Source organism: Mobula birostris, chromosome 7 (assembly GCF_030028105.1).
Source record: "Mobula birostris isolate sMobBir1 chromosome 7, sMobBir1.hap1, whole genome shotgun sequence".
NCBI lineage: Eukaryota > Metazoa > Chordata > Chondrichthyes > Myliobatiformes > Myliobatidae > Mobula > Mobula birostris.
The window spans coordinates 177,234,695-177,240,694 of NC_092376.1; the positions used below are offsets into that span (position 1 = coordinate 177,234,695).

Consider the following 6,000-nt stretch of genomic DNA (forward strand, 5'->3'; position numbering starts at 1 on the left):
ACACTGGAGAGCAGCACCGAGTAAACACTGGAGAGCAGCACCGAGTAAACACTGGAGAGCAGCACCGAGCGAACACTGGAGCTCAGCACCGGGCAAACACCGGAAAGCAATAACCGAGCGAACACTGGAGAGCAGCACCGAGCCAGCACCAGAGAGCAGTAACCGAGTGAACACTGGAGAGCAGCAGTGGGCGAACACTGGAGAGCAGCAGCGGGCGAACACTGGAGAGCAGCAGCGGGCGAACACTGGAGAGCAGCACCGAGTGAACACTGGAGAGCAGCACCGAGTAAACACTGGAGAGCAGCACCGAGTAAACACTGGAGAGCAGCACCGAGCGAACACCGGAAAGCAGTAACCGAGCGAACACTGGAGAGCAGCACCGAGTAAACACTGGAGAGCAGCACCGAGCAAACACCGGAGAGCAGTAACCGAGTGAACACTGGAGAGCAGCACCGAGTGAACACTGGAGAGCAGCACCGAGCGAACACTGGAGGGCAGCACCAAGTAAACACTGGAGAGCAGCACCGAGCGAACACTGGAGCTCAGCACCGGGCAAACACCGGAAAGCAATAACCGAGCGAACACTGGAGAGCAGCACCGAGCCAACACCAGAGAGCAGTAACCGAGTGAACACTGGAGAGCAGCAGCGGGCGAACACTGGAGAGCAGCAGCGGGCGAACACTGGAGAGCAGCACCAAGCAGACACTGGAGAGCAGCACCGAGTGAAAACAGGAGAGCGGCACCGGGTGAACACTGGAGAGCAGCACCGGGCAAACACTGAAGAGCGGCACCGAGTGAACACTGGAGAGCAGCAGCGGGCGAACACTGGAGAGCAGCACCAAGAGAATACTGGAGAGCAGCACCGAGCGAACACTGGAGAGCAGCACCGAGTAAACACTGGAGAGCAGCACCGAGCAAACACCGGAAAGCAGTAACCGAGTGAACACTGGAGGGCAGCACCGAGTAAACACTGGAGAGCAGCACCGAGTGAACACTGGAGAGCAGCACCGAGCGAACACTGGAGCTCAGCACCAGGCGAACACCGGAAAGCAATAACCGAGCGAACACCGGAGAGCAGTAACCGAGCGAACACTGGAGAGCAGCACCGAGCCAACACCGGAGAGCAGCACCGAGCGAACACCAGAGGGCAGCACCGAGTAAACACTGGAGAGCAGCACCGAGCGAACACTGGAGCTCAGCACCAGGCGAACACCGGAAAGCAGTAACCGAGTGAACACCGGAGAGCAGCACCGAGCCAACACCGGAGAGCAGCAGCGGGCGAACACTGGAGAGCAGCACCGAGCGGACACTGGAGAGCAGCACCGAGCCGACACTGGAGAGCAGCACCGAGCCGACACTGGAGAGCAGCACTGAGCGCACACTGGAGAGCAGCACCGAGCCAACACTGGAGAGTGGCACCGAGCGGACACTGGAGAGCAGCACAGAGCGAACACTGGAGAGCAGCACCGAGTGGACACTGGAGAGCAGCACCGAGCCAACACTGGAGAGCAGCACTGAGCATACACTGGATAGCAGCACCGAGTGAACACCGGAGAGTGGCACCGAGCCAACACTGGATAGCAGCACCAGGCGAACACTGGAGGGTAGCACCAATGGGAGGGGCCAGCATCCAACAGATTCCAGAACACCCACAGAGGCCACTGCTTTCTCCCACACCCCCTCCAGTGTGTGCTTCCCTGGAAAACTGCAACAGGTGACCCTGTGGCCTTGACCTAGTCCTCGGCATAACCGGACGATGCACCTTCCCCACTGCCAGTCTCTCCAGTGAACGTGTGGCAGTATTGTACAGTACCCATGTCAAATGATCACAAGAAAACCGTCCAAGACAATCACTGACCCTGCCCACCAGCTCAACACAACAATGGTACACAACAAGACCAGGCAACAATTGTACGTAATAAGTCCACTCCATCACAATCGAGCAAATCCCTGTGGGTCTGACCTGGTCCTGTTGAGGTCACAGCCAAGAAAGCTCGCCAACACCTCTACCTCTCCAGGAGGTCAAGGAAATTCAGCCTGTCCCTTTAAACCCTCACCAATTTTTACCAATGCACTGTATAACGCATTTTATCACATGGCTTGGTATAGCATCTACTCTGCCCGTGACCACAGGAAACTGCAGCGAGTTGTGGACACAGCCCAGCACATCACAGAAACCAGCCTCCTCTCCATGGACTCTGTCTACACTTCTCACTGTCTCAGTAAAGCAGCCAGCAGAATCAAAGATCTCAACCACACACCTTGTGTTTTGTATTTAATATTTCACTAATATTTGAGTAATCTTGTATATATTGTTTGATTAAGCATTCTTGTTCATTAAAAAAATTCACTATGGATTACATGTATAAATATGTGAATTGCATATGTCATCACATTACCACGTGCTACGCGTGCGTCTGGCTTAAAGTAAACTCGAAGCTAGATGTCTTCCATGTCTTCAGTTGAATTAGTTTAATGTTTTGAAGTTACAAAAGGTAACACCCCAGATATTCTCTCTTCTCCCCTCTCCCACCAAGAGGGGAGGCAACGGTGGATGGGCAGGGTGATTGTCTTGGGCAAGAGACAGAAAAGTCTTTCAAGTTCCAACAGGCTGAGGGTCAACTCTTGTTATCAGATTTCTGAACTGACCTACCACATGATAAAAAGTAAGAACATAAGACATAGGAGCAGAATTTGGCCATTCAGCCCATCGAGTCTGCTCCACCATTTCATCATGGCCGATTTACTACCTCTCTCAATGCCATTTTTCTGCCTTCTTCCCATAACCAATGTCACCTCTGGACCTATCACCTCTGCTTTAAATATACCCAATGACTTGGTCTCCACAGTTTTCTGTGGCAATGAATTCCACAGATTCATCATCCTCTGACAAAGAAATTCCTTCTCATCTCTGTTCTGAATGGACGTCTCTCTATCCTGAGTGTTCCCTCTGGTCCTAGACTCCCCCACGATTGGAAACAACCTCTCCACATCCACTCTATCTAGACCTTTCAATATTCAGATGGTTTCAATGAGATCTCCCTCATTCTTCTAAATTCCAGTGAATCCAGGAGACATCAAACACTCCTCATACATTAACTCTTTCATTCCTGGAAAGAACTCCTAATCCCTTGCATTTCATTTGTCCACCTACACTGCACGTTCTCTGTCACTACAACTCTTTTTTCTCCATTCCATTTTCTGTTTACACTACACACTATTACACAATAATACCTGGGGGGCATAACTTGTGATTGTGGGAAAGGATAGGGGGGATTTCAGAGGCAGGTTTTTTTATGCATAGAGTGGTGGGTGTGTGGAACACTCTGCTGGGGTGGTGTTAGGGGCAGATATGCTCTGGACATTGAAGAGACTCTTGGACAGACACATGGATGATAGAAAAATGGGCGATGTGGGAGGGAAGGGTTAGACTGATCTTGGAGTAGGTTAAAAGGTTGTCACAACATTGTGGGCTGAAATGCCTGTACTGTGCTGTAGTGTTCTATGTTCTTTATATAACATTCTCCATTCAAGGATCAAGGATCAACTTTATTCGCCTTATACCTTTACATGTATGGATGTTGGGGTGGAGATATGTCTCTACCAAAGGAGGGGAAGCCGCTAGCCTGGGGGTCACTCTTGGGCACCTGCTTAGCAACCCCCCACCCCCTCTGATCAGGGTCATGTGAAGCCATGGGAGCAGGTGGTGGATAGTTGGATGAGCAGCTGGTGCAGATCACAAGTCCTGGTTATGTGACCACTGACGCCAGGCAGACAAGCTCTGAAGAGAATTGATAATGGCTGGGGTCACCTGTCTTGAAAAGACATTGCCCAGAAGGAGGCAATGGCAAACTGCTTCTGTAGGAAAATTTGCCAAGAACAATCGTGATCATGGAAAGACCATGATCACACACGTCTTACAGAAGAAACGAACATTTACAAATTTTAGTAATTTGCTGTGGCGTGTCGGTCAGGGGACGACATGCAATATTCAATCATTATAAACACGAGAACATCAGTGGATGCTGGAAATCCACAGCAACTCACACACAACGCTGGAGGAACTCAGCAGGTCAAGCAGCATCTATGGAAATGAATTGATTGTTGACATTTCGGGCCAACGCCCTTTGTCAGGCCTGGAAAGGAAGGGGGAAGATTCCAGAATAAAAAGGTGTGGGGAGAGGAAGGAGGCTAGCTAGAAGGTGATAGGTGAAACCAGGTGGGTGGAAAAGGTCAAGAAATCTGATAGGAGAGGAGAGTCGACCACGGGAGAAAGGGAAGGAGGAGGGGAGCCAGGGGGAAGTGAAAGGCAGGTGAGAAGAGGTAAAAGGTCCGAGTGGGGATTGGGGGGCGGGGGGTTCAGGCGTAATTTGTTTACCAGAAGGAATATTCATGGCATCAGGTTGGAGGCTACCCGGACGGAAAGTAAGATGTTGCTCCTCCACCCTGAGGGTGGCCTCATCATCAGAGGAGGCCATGGACCGACACGCCGGAGAGGAAATGGGGATGGAAATTAAACTGTTTGACCACCGGGAAGTCTCGGATGGAGCAGAGGTGCTTGACAATTATAAGGAATAAAGAATTATGTAAAAAAAGAGTTGGAAGAATAGGTTTGGAATATGAATATGAAATTCTGTTTTCTTTTAACTAACGTAATTATACAAGGCATCATGTGTCTGGGTGTTCGCAAGACAAATGTTTTTCATTGTATTTCAGTACTGGTGACAATAATAAATAAATATCAAGTAATTTGTCTGAAACTTACTTCTTGGACCAAATGCTTCTCTCCTCTGCGTGATGTTTGTTCCGAAAACAGGCAGAGAGTCTAGAGTGACGTTCACTGATCAGGTCTTCATTAGCGAGCAGCAGTCATTGCTTTTCCAAGTCTCATTTAACCAACTGGGAACTTGCAAACTGCTGGTGAATACTCAGCAGATTAAAAATTAAAACTTGCCCTGTCCGAGCGCTCCAACATTACAATGAATGTTTCATCAGGCTGGGAATCATTTTACAATGGAAAGGCTGTGGAGCTAAATTATAAATAATGTTTCAATTTATCTGGCTCTAATGTTTGTTGTAACTGCTCAAACCTTCTTTGGGTTGCATCCCCTGACTTTTCTTCCTTCCATTAACAAGTTTTTATGCTCCCACAAGGTGCTTTTACAAATCTGCTGAAGTTCCCTTAAAAGTGTTTTATGGATTTTGCTCACTGTGGCAATATGATGGGAAAATCTTTCACCAGGAGCCAAAGGCATAGAGTCATAGAGTGCTACAGCACAGAAACAGGCCCTTCTGCCCATCTAGTCCATGCCAAACAGCTGATCGTCCTAGTCCTATTGATCTGCACCTGGACCATCACCCATAAGACCATAAGGCAAAGGAGCAGAAGTCAGCCATTCGCCCATCGAGTTTGCTCCACCATTTTATCATGAGCTGGTCCATTCTCCCATTTAGTCCCACTCCCCCACCTTCTCACCATAAACTTTGATGTCCTGGCTACTCAGATACCTATCAATCTCTACCTTAAATACACCCAATGACTTGGCCTCCACTGCTGCCTGTGACAACAAATTCCAGATTCACCACCCTCTGTATTTTATTAATATTATTACTATTATTATTGAGATACAGCTCAGAACAGGCCCTTCTGGCCCAACGAGCCCCACCACCCAGCAACACACCGATTTATCCCTAGCCCAATCACAGGCCAGTTTACAATCACCGATTAACCTACTAACTAGTACATCTTTGGCAGTGCACGCGGCCGCTCTGAATTGATATTGTATTTCTGAAGTAGATACCGTGCACAATCCTGATTTGATGGAGACGGACGTGAGAAGCACAGAGGAACATTTGGAGAAACTTCTGAAATGCCTGCTTCGCTGCCGCTGCTACTATGCGATCCAGAATCTCCGGAGGGGAAGGCCCCAAATCCTCGGCTTTGCCTACTGCCTGTTGCCGAGGCCGGGGTCGAAGCGCTCGGCAGAGATGGTGCTCGGT

At 49.5% G+C, this 6,000-nt stretch overlaps 1 protein-coding gene across 1 annotated transcript in view; it reads right to left on the bottom strand.

Annotated features, from left to right (window-relative positions):
• The window catches only part of golga6l9 (golgin A6 family like 9), a 75,027-nt gene extending 70,186 nt beyond the window's left edge, over positions 1-4,841 (bottom strand). The window contains exon 1 of the mRNA XM_072264149.1: positions 4,766-4,841. The gene's annotated coding sequence lies outside the window, so the exon portion shown is untranslated. The remainder of the gene's footprint in view (positions 1-4,765) is intronic.
• Between the last annotated feature and the right edge of the window lie 1,159 nt (positions 4,842-6,000).